This window comes from Lactuca virosa, chromosome 3 (assembly GCF_052849685.1).
Source record: "Lactuca virosa cultivar CGN04683 chromosome 3, Lactuca_virosa_CGN04683_v6, whole genome shotgun sequence".
NCBI classification, from domain to species: domain Eukaryota; kingdom Viridiplantae; phylum Streptophyta; class Magnoliopsida; order Asterales; family Asteraceae; genus Lactuca; species Lactuca virosa.
The window spans coordinates 75,868,167-75,883,196 of NC_136428.1; the positions used below are offsets into that span (position 1 = coordinate 75,868,167).

General features: G+C 35.1%; 1 long non-coding RNA gene across 1 annotated transcript; it reads right to left on the minus strand.

Moving 5' to 3' along the window:
* Positions 1 to 1,229: 1,229 nt before the first annotated feature.
* LOC145162398 (uncharacterized) lies at positions 1,230 to 1,617 on the minus strand. The gene is made up of 3 exons (XR_013739076.1): positions 1,580 to 1,617; positions 1,422 to 1,477; positions 1,230 to 1,311 (listed from the first exon to the last, which is right to left on the minus strand). It is a non-coding gene; the product is annotated as an uncharacterized LOC145162398 (long non-coding RNA).
* Between the last annotated feature and the right edge of the window lie 13,413 nt (positions 1,618 to 15,030).

The following is a 15,030-nucleotide window of genomic DNA, read 5'->3' on the forward strand; positions in this document are numbered from 1 at the left end:
TGTATGGTTATGTGTGTACGGGTATTTTAGGGGAACTCACTAAGCTTTCGAGCTTACGGTTTTCAGTTTATTGTTTCAGGTACATCAGGTGATCGTGGCAAGGAAAAGGCGTGATCGTACCGCTCCTCATATTTCATGATTTTGTGATTTAGTTCTGGGGATACTCTGATGTTTAAACTATTTTGAAAACAAGTTGTAATAACTTAATGGTTTTTGAATGGGTTAAAATGTTTTAAATTGGCCTGAATTTTATGGGTGTTACATTTTACCTGCTTGTTCCTAATATTGAGTTGTATTCCTCAATTATTTAATTAGTCAGCACTCCATCGTGTCTAGTGCTTTGCGATTAACACCTTTATTCTTAGTTGTCCCGGTGATGACACCACCATTGGTTCCAGTAGCTTGTGATGTGGGTTCGGTACCCGGTGTTTCAACTGTAGTAACTTTCTTGGTCAACCTGAGTATGTGCATGGTCAAACTACAAATTCACACTAATACATGAATATCATATCTTTTATGATATAGAAACATATCATGGACTAACTGAATCTTCTCCGGGATCAGCCATTGACAAGATTTGACCATGTGCTGACGAGGATGAGGGCTCTTTAGTCATTTGAGTCGATGGTATTTTAGCAGCTGTTTTCTCTATATCAACTCCACCATGGATTATCACACTTCCAAAATCACCTGATCATATTCAATTTTTTTTAAACTAATAATATGACATTATAAACCAACAAGATTTCTTTTAACATTAAAAATTGCTATTTATTAATCAAAATTTGCAGAGAGAATACCTTTTCTTTCTCTTCTAGAACATCAGGTTTTACTGAACTACCCACAAGAGGTACTCCATTAGGGACTTGATGAGGCTTAGATGGAACAATATCTCCATATTCTTCATTCATTTTTACTCTAAGTGTCTGTGTGCATAACACAACAGTAAATAAAGAGATATACAAATAAATAATAAATAGATATAAATAAAAATATATAGTTATATACCTCGTATCCTGGTATAGTAGTCTCTGAAGCAACATGTTCTGCTTCCAAAGCCATAGCAGCCCTATTTATCTTTGCCTTCTCAAGCTTGGGCAACATTGCAGAAGCTCCAGATTTGCATTTTTCTATGAATTTATGTTGTTTCAAGTGAAGTGTGTATAATACAAACAGAAGGGTATATTTTTAATTTATATAATGTATAAGATAAAGCTACAGCAGCATACCTTTAACAGCTCAGAAGCAGTGGGACGTATACGAGGGTCTTTTGTAAGGCATTTTGCAATGAAATCATGGAACACAAGAGACCTGGAACATGAAACATTATTAAAAATATATATAAAAAAACCAAAAATACAAACACAAACACAAAATTAAAATCAGAATTGAAGATATTAAAACAAGAGAAAAGGACAAACCATTTCTCTTTATCTTCAAGCATAGGAGCTAGTTCAATGGAAATCATAAATAACACCTGTTGCAGGTGTTAAGAAGGTTAATTTTCTGAAACTGAATTATTTAAACATCAGAAATACAAATATGAAAATACAAAAAATATACAAGCACTATTACTAACCCTCATTGGATGCACATTTGATCTTGGAGAAAGGCCCTGAAAAAAATATATTATTAAATGAGAAAACATTTGATATTGAAAACCATGGTCTGAATTTTTATGAAAAACATCAGTGAATATACCTCAGCCATTTCTATTGCAGACACCCCAAGGGCCCACACATCTACCTGGAAAAAGAAAGTACATTATACAAATGTCATAATGTTTAACAAGCTACTTTTGGAAACTTATATTCCCCGTGTCAAATCATATAAAGGGTTTGATGTATAATTCTATATAACAATAAGTACAAATTCCATTTTTAAGTGGCTATAATTCTTGAGAATCAAAGTGGAGTGCTTTATCAGTTAATCAAAAACATTATCACAAAATGGAGTGCTTCATCATGTTAGCAGATGTTAAACAATAGCTATATATGATAGACGATCACAACAAGTCCCAAATAGATATAGGTAGCTAAAAAAATGTAAAATTTACCTTCCCATCATATCTGCTTTCTTGGATTACCTCTGGAGCCATCCAGTGGGGAGTACCAATAAACAGGAAAACAAAATACGTCAATAAATTAATTTACTCTTGAAATATAAATGTTAATAGTGCTATTTGGACTATGGAGAAGTCAACTCACTTAATCATCATCAAAAGATGAAGAATACATGGGACTAATTTAACTAACAAGGACGAGTTTATGAAAAGATGAAAACAGAAAAATTAACCAAAACATAGCAATCTAAGAGTTATTTAAAGCTATTATTACCGTATTACGTTTGGACATTGTTCTTGTTAGTTGTGCAGCAACACCAAAATCACTTGTTGATGATGTGAAAAGTGAAAACAATTTACTAAATATAAGAACTTACCCAACTTCACCTATCCTTGTTTTCATGACTTCAGGAATTTCATGAGATCGGATGTCAAAGTTCTTGAGCACCTGTAGTGGAAATAAATAAGAAAAATTCATATTAATTCATATAAAAATTATGAAAGCTGAAAAATGATGAGTTCATAAACCTGAATAAAAATGATCGCCGACGTATGGTATTTTCAGGACCCCACCCACCCATTCATCCTCTCCGAATAAGGGCTGAACCCGAAATCCACTTTCACTCAACCTGAAATCGGCTCCTTCAAAGGCACCGATGGGAGGTACATGTTTGCCCTAGATCTTGAACTCCCACCGGATTTCATCCCGGACTTCTTGCTCTTCCGTGCGTCGACTTTCTTCCCTGTGCCACTACGATAACACAGACGTACCTGCGAGAGTCGGTCCTCGAAAATTTCAGTCTCGGGTGATTTGGAGGTGGGACCATCGGTAGAGGAAGAATCATCGAGCGTTGCTTTCGTTGTGAAGGAGAAGTTTAGGGGGAACGGCGCATGGGATCTGAGTGGGGACAGAGGGAGTGGTGATGAGAAGAGAGGATTGGAGAACGCCATTGTTGATAGAAGTAGAACCTCTCCTTTGGGACTTGGGTGTGGCTGCTTTGGACTTTTACCATTATTAAGGTTAAAATTCACCTTAATAAGATATGGCTTGTAAATTTGAGCAATAGAAGAAGTAAGCATAAGGTCGCCGGACCTAATGTTGCCGGCAAGGGGAGGCGAGGTATCGTGATTAGGGTTTGTAGAGAGAAAGGAAGAAGAGAATGAAGCGGTGTATTTAAAAATTTTAGAATTTTAGGAGGATTTTATTTCCCCGTTTTGAGATCGCGCGTTTTGAGAAAAATTATAAAGCGCCATTCACAGAGGACGCACATTTAAAAAAAGCACCCTCCGTGTTTGTAATTTTTTTTTGTGGGACAATAATTTTAGGGCACGCACAAATGCGTGTCCTCTATCCTTCAAAATTTGGAAGGCTGGCATTAATTTTTAGGGCACGCACAAATGCGCGTCCTCTATCAGTGTGTGTCATTATTTGCGCGTCATAAAAGGCTGTTTTTCTAGTAGTGAATATAACAACATACTTTATGACATTCAACAAAAATTAACAAAAAATCATAACACTAGTTTACATATAATAACAATATTTTTTTTTGACAAGAATTCAACTAAATATAACAACATTCTTCTTTAATTCAACAAAAATTAACAAAAAAACAACCAAAACTTGTAACCCTTACTTGAGTTTCATCATCATCACCTCCAATCCAATTAGCATTCCAGATTTTTGATTCCATTATTTCTGATTAACAAAAAAACAACCAAAAATTGTAACCCTTACTCGATTTTGACTGATGAAGACTAGAAGAGGGAAAAGCCGAGAAGGTTGAGTCGTTGAGAGAAGGAAGAAACCTGGAAAATCGAGACTTGATATTTGAGACTTGCTAGGTTGATAGAATCAGAGAAGGGTTACGTCCGAGTCGTCCACACTTGGGTTTCGATGATTGAAATTGATTTTTCTTTTCGTTTGGTAATCGGTCGTAGAACGAGTATGTAATGGTTAATTGGTTACGGACTTATGGGAAAGGGACCATCATTCAAAGACTCAAAGCCAAATAAATTGAATTTTTTTAAATCGTGTCCAACCGGTTCTAAACTCAATTAAAACTGGAACGAACTGAGAAAAAAATCGGACCGGTTTTGATGAAATCTTAGAGCCGAGAACCGGCCTGGGGGTCCAAAAAAACGGTCCGGTCTGGCCCACCGGTCCAAATGCTCACCCCTAATGCTTTCTTAGTCCTTTCTTGTTATGGAAACAAATAACTATCAGAACATGTCTTAGAATAAGCCTTCCTTTGTCTTTAGTATTTGTGCCTAGATTAAGTATACCAGCACTAATCACCTTTTAACCCATGGACAATTGGCTTTCTTCTTCTTGACACTTGTATTCATGATAGCAAAATATGAGAGTGTTTTGAAGTTTGAGTTTCTATGATTGGCCGTGTTAGTTCCAAAAGGAAACCTCAACATGTTACACAACAACTCCTTCATGGACATTTCCAAGTTGTTCATATCAAAATCAGAATGAACTGATTATATCTACATGTTAGCTAGTCAACTAACCCTAGTCAACTCCTAACTCAAGAAAATTCCATTTTACTTCAATAAATCAATTTACAACGTACACTTGAAAACTACTCTTTCTAATAGTTAAGAATGCAATGGTTGGAGTAACCTAGGAAGAGCTTTATTAAAGGCATGATCTTTCCTTTCGTTTATGAAAACTATTCCAAAACTACAAATTTGACAAGATTGATCATCCCCATAGCTAATCCTTTTAAAGGTTTTATAACAGTAGATTTCAGTGGATAAGGTCATAGACATCATTCAATATCAATTTCCATTATAGTTTGTTTTACTTATCCTTAGAAAATAATTACCTTAAATAAAATTATTTAAGAAGGCTAGGATCCATATTTGGCTCTATGATGTGTAAAGGGATGTCGTAAACACACCATTAAGTTATTTAGGCAGGCAAAGCGCTTTGCCAATTTCGATCACCACAAAATTCCTAGATCTTTGAGATTCATTGACTATCAATGGCATTTTAATCATGGATTATGTCATCTCAAATTCAATGACGGGGTCTCTACGGATCACTGAACAGATGGTGAATCATCCATACAAAATTATGTGGTCCCCAACTCAAGTTACGCTTGAGATTCATGAGTTCCACATCATTCTCTACTTATACTCTCAAATTGATGTGTCGGTTAACCACACGAGCTCTATCAACGAGTTATAAAGAGAATGTGCAATTTTTAAGGATAACATAAGATTCACTTTAAATAGATTATGAATTGACCATGCAAAATTGCATGGTCCCCGACTCAAGTTACGCTTGAGATTCGCGAGTTTCATATCATTCTAAACTATACTCTAGATTAATGTGATAGTTAACCACATGAGCTCCATCAACAGAATATAAAGAGAATGTGTAATTTTCATGGATAACATGATCTTCACATTCTATTAATAAAACGGGATTTTGTTTTATACTTATATTTAGAATACTTTTAGATTGTCATTATCACTATCAAACCCTTTCGGTAACTCCATTCTCAAAATGAAATAAGGCGGTGAGGGTGGTAAGCGCGTAGCATATTAAAAACCAACATCATTAGGAATCATAAAGACCTTCTTAAACCCCTACATCAAAATGAGTGACCCTATTCATGGTAAGAATGACAATGTCAATAATTAACCACGTGAGGGCGTATGTTGTAACTTTCTTATACATATAATAGATACAATTCTAATATATATAAGGGATAAATTTAAAACTCTTTAAATTTAGTTGTCTATTATTAATTATAATTAATTGTGAGGGCGCAATGTAATAATTAACAATTCATAAGGGGTTAATATTCAAATTTATAAATCTCTATTATAAACAATATTAAATATTTAAATTCACTATTTAAATAATAAATAAATATTCAAATTCAAACAATCATATTTAAATAATATTTATTATTTTCCAGATTTAAAACATTTTAAATTTGATATTTATCCATATTAAAATAATCTTCAAGTTTGAAAAAAATAAAATAAAAAGGAGAAACCCTAATCATGGTTGCTCACGTTGTGAGCATAAGGCTCTCACGTCGTGAGCTGCAACAAAGGTTTCTTCAATTTCAAACAAGCATTTATAGAAAATATGGATTAAGGGTGCTAGTAATTATGAACCAACGGTTCTGATACCACTGTTGGGTTTTCTACACATCAAATACACTTAAACTAGGTAGCAAAAAAATCAATATATGATATACCTAAGTGTACATGCACCCTAGGATCTATGACTTCATACTACTTACAGCTACCCTATGAAAACATAAGAACAAAAAGAAGAAAAACATACCTCTTATGTAGCCCTTGATCTCCATGCTTGAGATCTTGATCCTCCATGAAGTTGCTTGGATGAGAGGACCCAAACCAGAATCCCTCTAATGATATCACACCCAGTGACACCAAAGAGTGGAATAAAAAATAACTAGGAGAATGATCAATTTAACAAACCCTAAGATGGTTAGAAATCGTCCATATGGGAGGACGAAGAAGGGTTGGTGAAACTTCAAGCCAAGGTGCAAGGAATGTAACATCCATAAAATTCAAGCAAATTTAAAACTTTTTCAAGCATCCAAAAACCATTAGTTATTACAAAATGTTTTCAAAATAGTTTCATATCAGCGAAACCCATAAATCATAGTTATAAAATGTGAGGAGGTGCACGATCAAGCCTTCGCCTTCCCACGATCATCCGAAGTACCTGAAACAAAATCAACAACTGTAAGCCCGAAGCTTAGTGAGTTCCCCCAAAATACCAACGCCATACAAACCATAACAATATCATAACAAACAACATGCATATAGAGTCTTCAGTATGACTGGACCGCCCTCACCGGGCCTTCAGTCTATCTAGCCCACTCTCAGAGTCTTCAGTATGACTGGACCTCCCTCATCGGGCCTTCAGTCTATCTGGCCCACTCTCAGAACCTTCAGCATGTCTGGTCCGCCCTCCCGGGCCTTTAGCCTGTCTGGACCGTTCTCTGGGCCTTCGGTCTGACTAGTACGCCCTGATGGGTCTGCAGTCTATCCGGGCCGCCCTGGGTATATTGGCCCAGAGCACAAAGCAGGACCGCCTCAACCCACCCGCAATCACACAATCAACACATATATATCATACGCTAGCTAGCATCTACAGACAGTCATACAGATCTACAGATCACTAATTATAGCATCATCCTATATACCAGGATACCGATCTAACAGATCACTAAACATAGCATCATCCTATAACCAGGATACATATCTAACAGATCACTAAACATATCATCATCATATAACCAGGATACAATCCAAAAATGGTCGGCCTTGGTGCCTTAGACCCTCTTGATATAGTGAGAAGAACTCACATGAAGCGGAAAACACAGAATAAAATCATTGAAGTGTCCAAGATGGATTCCTAGCTCTCTAAACACCTTGATATCGATGGGGAAACCAACACCAACTTCTTGTAATATCATTACGTCCAAAAGTGTCTCGACCTTGATCATCCTCCTAGTAAATTAGATCCTCATATAAGACCAATTATTCAAGTAAATCCATGGTTTAATAATATTTTATCGTGTTTTATATTTAATCCACAATTTCGATTAAATAGGTAAAACTTATCTCGAAAACTATTATTGAGTATAAACTTCCAATCTCAAAATATGCACTTTTATTTCCAATTAAACTTCGCATATGCAAGCTATATTCATCGTAATTAAAATGCAACCATAAATATATTTACGTCCTAGATCCTTAATTACATGGAGTACCGTAATTATGCTCATATTATAATTTAGCCACCAACTCTAATTATTATGATATAAGATATGATGCCACCACATTGTTGGGTTTTAGTTCAAAAATAGTTTCATAAACTAGAAAAATTATGGCAACGGAAGACTTTAATTTTGAAATAACATAAACATTTTATACCCACCATGGATCTTCTTGCAAGTTATAGAAAGATTAAACACGAACCAAAGGAATGATGAAGAATTAACAACCTTTGTAGTTCTTTGGGTCCTTTTGGGAGGCTTGGAAGTTGATGAAGAATGTGGAACCTTTGAGACACCAACAATGACTCAACTTGATGTAGATGCTAGTCCAAAAACTCTTAAACTCTTAAGCTTGAAGTTCATAACCAATATGAACTTCAAGAGAGCAAAAGATATGCAAGTAATCTTCAATAACTCAAAGCAAAGAAGAAATGGAGAGTCTCCTATGGAGCTCTTAGCCATTGGAAGAAAGAATGAGGCAAAAACTTCAAGATTGGAAGCCTCATATTTATAGTGCCTAAAAGTGAAGTTATTAACCATTGGTTCCTTCAACTTTAGACAAACTTGTCTCCTTGTCATAAGCATGTCTCCCATGCCTTTAAAGCATGATTAGACAGGTCATACACTTCTTCTTTTTATGCATATCTCGAAAATTGAATAAAGAAGAAGAAAGAAAGTCAAACTTTTATAAACTCTTTTATAAAATATAAACATTGTCTTTTAGGAAAAAGACAAAAGGATTCAACTAGTCCAAAAGTTTGTATATGACTTATAAATCATACCATATGATATATATTAAGTTACTTGCTAATAGAATTTATTATTTCCATGAAATAAATAATTTCCAATTTAATTATAAGAGTTTTATTGAATATTTATTAAAATCAATTTCTAATAAATAATCAATTGTATCAAGTTGTTGTTGGTGTGACCCATTAGTATCATATGTTATTTAGTAATATCACTTTAATATGACTCTTGAGAATACCAGGTCTTTCAATCTTTCACTTGCGCAAGACTCATATTAGACTGATATAGATAGTGGTGAACGTCTAGCAACATTTCACTGCCCCTAAGACCATACGACTGTTTGTGCCATTCTATTAACGCCCAATTCCCAAAAAGCTCAAAGCTACAATTGGTGTATAAGGTAAGTTTATCAGTTATCCCTTTGCTACAGACATCATGTTGAACATGAGATTTGGATCGCGATCAATCTCATTAGTTGTTCAACTTTTTGTAAGGCGCCTTAGATGTCTAACTCTCAACACATAAGAGGAACAAATCCCATCTTGACTACATAAGCCTCTTGCATAGTTCACACCATACATGAAAATGGCTTTTATAACTGCCCAGTTAAGGAACATCATTTGACCATTACAAAGCATAGTACTCCCTACACTTAAGTCCCACTATGTATCTCAGGTGTTAAGGATACAAAGATAGTACCTTTTAATCAAGTATCATTCACGATTGCGATCCATGAGATGATCTTGATGCGGGTCAATTCAATACTAGTTCTCTGACAAGTACCTATGAAACTTGGTTACAACCACTTGCCTACTTTCATCCAGTGAGAGTCAACCAATCCAATTCATATTAGTCTTACTTCATAACTGCTCCCACAATTATAACCGACTATGAACTTTTAGAATAATAACATTATTCATGGATTAAACATGTTAATATAGAACACAACAAGTATTAATGTGATGACTATATCCCAATATATCATAACATTATCTAATAGTTGTTGTTATAATGTGCCAATATCCAAATACTAAATCCAAATCAAAAACTTATCTCTAGAATAATAAAGTATTATAGTTGAAGTGTGACCAATCATACATAGCTCAAAAGAATGAATTCATCAATGGATCTGTCAAAATTTAATTTGTGTGAATTCTGTAAATACTATCATCCCAATACTTAACTTTACTCTAGGTATAGTTAAATATCTTGGAGAATATGATTGGTGTTCTTTCGTGACATAGATTCTCTTAGCTTGATTAAGTATACTCTCGAAGTCACAAAGATTTCTATGTGATCTTTGAATGGCAGAAATCAACATAGTTTTTCAATGATCACATTCATACAATCATATTTGAATTCAACTTCTAAAGTAGCGTATTCTTATTTTGTAGTAGATTGTGTCATTATGTTTTGCTTGGACCTCATTCCAACAAGACTTACTCTTCATTCCATAATGAATTCAAAATCCAATTACAATTCATAATTACTTATATCTGTTTAGAAATTAACATCTTGTGTAGCTCTTTCCATAAAGATCCTTTCTAAACTGATTGTCTCATATACATTCTCTTAGTTCTTCTAAATTAATCTTGGAATGCTCTCTTAGTCATCCAATGACTTAACCATGTATTCAATTAGTATCCTATGACATGCTTACAACATGATCAATTCCATGTCCTATGTATAATATGGCGTAAATGATGAATTCTTTTGCCAAGCAAATAGAATATAAATCATTTCATATAGTTCAAGCTTATGAGCTATGTACTTTTGAGGCTAGCTCAAAATGGTGCCATATGACAATGCCAAGAATTCTACAAAAGAATCTTGTGTCTTGATCCCTTTCAAGATATTGTCAATATATGTATAAGGACATGAAACCTTTTAACATTCATTTTATCTATCCTTTATAGATTTTACATTCCAAGAATGTATCTTCTCCTTCATAAGTATTTCATTTTAGAAACAATTTCTGAGTCAAGGTGAAAAATACTTGGCTTATTTAGAATGTGATTTCAAATGATTAAGTATGTCTCATTCATACAAGATTAGGAATTTCACTATGCTCCCACTAGTTATTAGTAAACACACATGTTCTATTCATTTTGATATAAAAACATCCCTTTTGGTTTTACATAAAATGATGATTGCAACATTGACATGTTTGCTTTATATCCACAAGTGGATCTCAAGCTCTACACATTTTGTTAGGATAACATGGATTAAGAAAACCTCCAGGCTAATCTATATAGATATCTTCCAGTAGATGTCTATTAAGAAAAGTAGTCTTTCTTGAAATATATTTACTATATCTCATATTAAGAATATGAACTTATAGCAAATAATATCCTTGTTGATCTAATCATAGCTACCTATGAAAAAGGTTTGATCACAGTCAATGTAATGAGTACGTATGATGAGGACCATAGTTAATGACATGAGTATGAGAAAATCCTTTTACTACAAGTCTTGCTTTAAATGTGTATGGTTATCCATTTAATTTATTCTTTCTAGAAGAATCATTTACTCCTTCTAGCCTTGCTATAGGGAGAAATTTTAATAAATCCCATACTTGATTCTCATACATGGATTACATCTCATGTACATGACTCTAAGTTATTTATCAGATTCGAGATCTGACATAGCATTTTGGTATTTGATGGATTTTCCAGTAACCATCAATAAAAGCTCATCAATGAGAGATTCCACATTTCTCAAGTCATAGATGATTTCTACCATTAATACGAACATTTTGTGTTTGTGAATAGCTATTATTCAAGTTTAACAATCATTGTTAAAACTAGTGCCAACTATTACTACATATGGTTATGGTTCTTGAGCTGCTTCAAGTTCCATGTACCTCCCACTTGCTTTGTCATTAGAAGCTTGCTTTCTACTAACTTAGCTTTCACAGGAATACGAGAACTTAGTCTTGGTGGGTTTTCATATGATAATCTAAGCCACATTTAGAGTATTATACAAATATGTATTTAGTAGATTTTGGGTTTAGAAGCTTTAGTCCAACATCGACTTCAAATCCATAAAAAATTGAGTAAGATGAGGATGGAGCCTTTACATACTTAATCTTATAAAAATTTTAATCTACTTATTAGTTGATATTTGTATTCAAGATACAAGTAATAGTGATTGAAGTATTATCCCAAAAAGATTTAAAGGAAGATATTTCTACCGACTAGAAAGTAAATCATACCAAGTAAGATTTAATTCATCCTTTATTATCCTTAAGGGATTAGATGGTTCTTACCGGTTTGTATCTCAACTTTTTGAAACTTTCAACAAAGATTTCACAATTATGTTTTACCACGTAAAATATAATTAAAACTACTACAGTTGTTAACAAAGTTGATTTGGTATCTTGTGCTTAATCTCAGACATTTATTAGAAAGGAAGTCATACACCAAAGTGTATAGTTCCTTAATTATTTTCTCTACACCTTAGTGAAAATATCATTATGAATCATTTACATATAAATAAGGTTCATATATCTCAAGTAAACTACATTATTTGCCTTCAAAGATCCCTTTCTTGAAGTTGGAATATGTGAATGCAATTTATATAATAAAGATATCAATGTCCAAGATAAGTTTGATTTAAAACAAGTTTAAGTCAAAAGTGCTTGTATATAAAACTTGATTTTATTTATAAAATATTGATATTTACTTCATAATTCTATTAAGAGATGTAGTCTCATAAATAGAAGTTAATCATTTCAGAATATGAATATTATCGTTATGACAAACAATTAAGTAAATGATCAAACATTTGAATAAAATAACTGAGACATAAATTTAGTCATGCTAAATTAAAACATACTTTGTTCCAAACAAATATTGTTTTACATTACAAGTAATTTATGTTCCAATCATAAATAATAAACTAAACTCCGAGAGTGTAGTTCCAACTTTATTGTGCTCAGCTTGGTTACTCTTCAATAAATATTTGCAAGCCATTTACAAATATTAGATTAACATTTAAGTACCAAGTACCTAAGTGTTATATGAAAAGTATGAGTTCTATCTAGTAGATATTAGAAGTACTAGTCTCTTCCAGACTTTCTTTCCAAATAAGAGGAGTAAATCCTCTTCCAGCGTCCAGTTTCTTCACAAAAGAAACAAGATCCATCTATATGGGCTTTAGTAGATTTATTGGGCTTAAAGGTGTTCAATCCATATAGCATGGGCCTCCTGGATCACATAAGGTGATTCTTTTAGCCTTGCATTATTCCATTGTTTAAACTAGCTTTAAATAAAATATCATTGTATTTATTGGAATATTGCTTGACATATATAGAATTTATGAATAACTATTCCTAGCTTGATGTTAGAAGCATCTTTAGCATCACAGTGATGCCTTTACAAGGTATCATTTTTTAGGATTATTGCTCAAAGCAAATGTAACACTCAAAAATTCAAGCCAATTTAAACTTTTAAAAACATTTCAAATTCATTAACTATTACAAACTTGTTTTCAAAATGTATCATATCAGAGTATCCCAGAAACAAAATCATAAAAAGTGAGGAGCTGTATGATCACGCCTTTACCTTGCCACGACCTCTTGATGCACCTGAAACAATAAACCGAAACTGTAAGCCCGAAAGCTTAGTGAGTTACCCCCAAAATACCGATACACATACAATCCAATAACACATGAACAAATAACAGCACGTAACGGGTCCACAACTTTGCAGACTGGAATACCCCTAGGCCCACAGTGTGAGTCTGGATTGCCTACCGGGCCCACAGCTCACATTTGGATTGCCACCGAGCCCTCAGTACGAGTCTGGAATACCTACCGGGTCCTCAACTCGTATCTGGAATGCTCCCGAGCCCTCAGTACGAGTCTGGAATGCCTACCGGGCCCTCATCTCGTATCTGGAATGCTCCCGGGTTTGTTGGCTACCGCACGGAGCAGTACAACCTCAACCCATCCCACATAACATGTCGACATGTAACAGATAAATGCACATACATATAATCAATCAGTATCACAGGTAGTCCTACAGATCTACTAGACTAGCATATCAACTGGCATACATCAGTAACTCAAAACTCAACATATCAATAACTACTAAGATATCAAATCCAATGGGTCGGCCTTGGTGCCTTAGGCCCCTTAGTATAGTGAGGATAACTCACCTGACACTGCTGAAGACCCGCGGATAAAACCCAACTGCTGGTTGACAAATTCCCGAACTGTCAACATCAAACAACACCCAATTAATAATCGGGTTCTAAGCCCAAAGTCCAACTCACACTACAAAACCCAATAGTCAAGTAATAGGCCAAAGCCCAACACATGGCCCAATTTTTACAATTGGGCCCATCCCTTCATATGGCCTTACCCCTTAGGCCCAACCATCTCTCCTGGTCCAAACACTTGGCATACTAATGGCCCAATCTCTCATAATCATGAAGGTCCAGTTATGGCCCATCTATGACCCAATTTTCCAAATTGGGCCCAAGTCCTCACATGGGCCTTATCCTAAAGTCCATCTACTTATTTTGGTCCATTAACTTGTTCTTGGATAGCCCATCAATAGTCCAATCGCCAAAGCCAACTAGGAAGGCCCAAAACAAGGCCCAAGTGAGATTAGGGCTTTCACATGAAATGATGATTAGGGTTAAGTGTTTCTTACTTAACCCATTAAGGACTTAATCCATTAAGTCCATTATTGCCTTAAGCTAGTTTGCCAATGATTATTAATTATTATTTAGGTTTAATAATTAATTCCCGTATGTGTCCCAAACGATTCCCACAATTAGGGGTTTATGCCCTTAGGGTTTTCCAAACCCTAATTAGGGTTTTCCAACCCAATACTAGCCCATTAGTCCATTGGTTGGGCTTTTAGGTCACATTGGGACTTATTGGCCCATTAGGGTTCCATTGGGCCCACTAGGGCTCATTTAGGCCCATTAGGGTTTCATTGATTCCACATTGTCTAAACATCCCCCAAACAAGGTCCAAACGCAATCAAGCACACCGCCACCCGGCACGGCGGCCGGTGGCGGCAACCACCACCTCACGGTGGTGGTTAGAATTTTCTTTCATTATTCCACTTTGTTACAATTTACAAAATTATCCAATTAACACACACACAAACACTAATAAACACTCACACAAAATAACACCCTACATCAACATATACACCCTCCATGGCGGTTCTTGAGGCGGCAGCCACCATGGCCGGTGGCCATGGTGGTTTTTCCCCGGCAGCAGCAACTCGGAACACATATAATTTGTGAGATACGGATGCAACACACACATGCGATTCAGAACACACTCCATCCACCCTGGCGGCTCACGGTGGCGGCGGCATCAAGGAGAACGGCCAGCAACAGCGGTTGTCGGTGGCACCCTCCACACAAGCAACCGGCAGCAGGCGGCGGCGGCGGCTGCTGTGTGACGAGTTA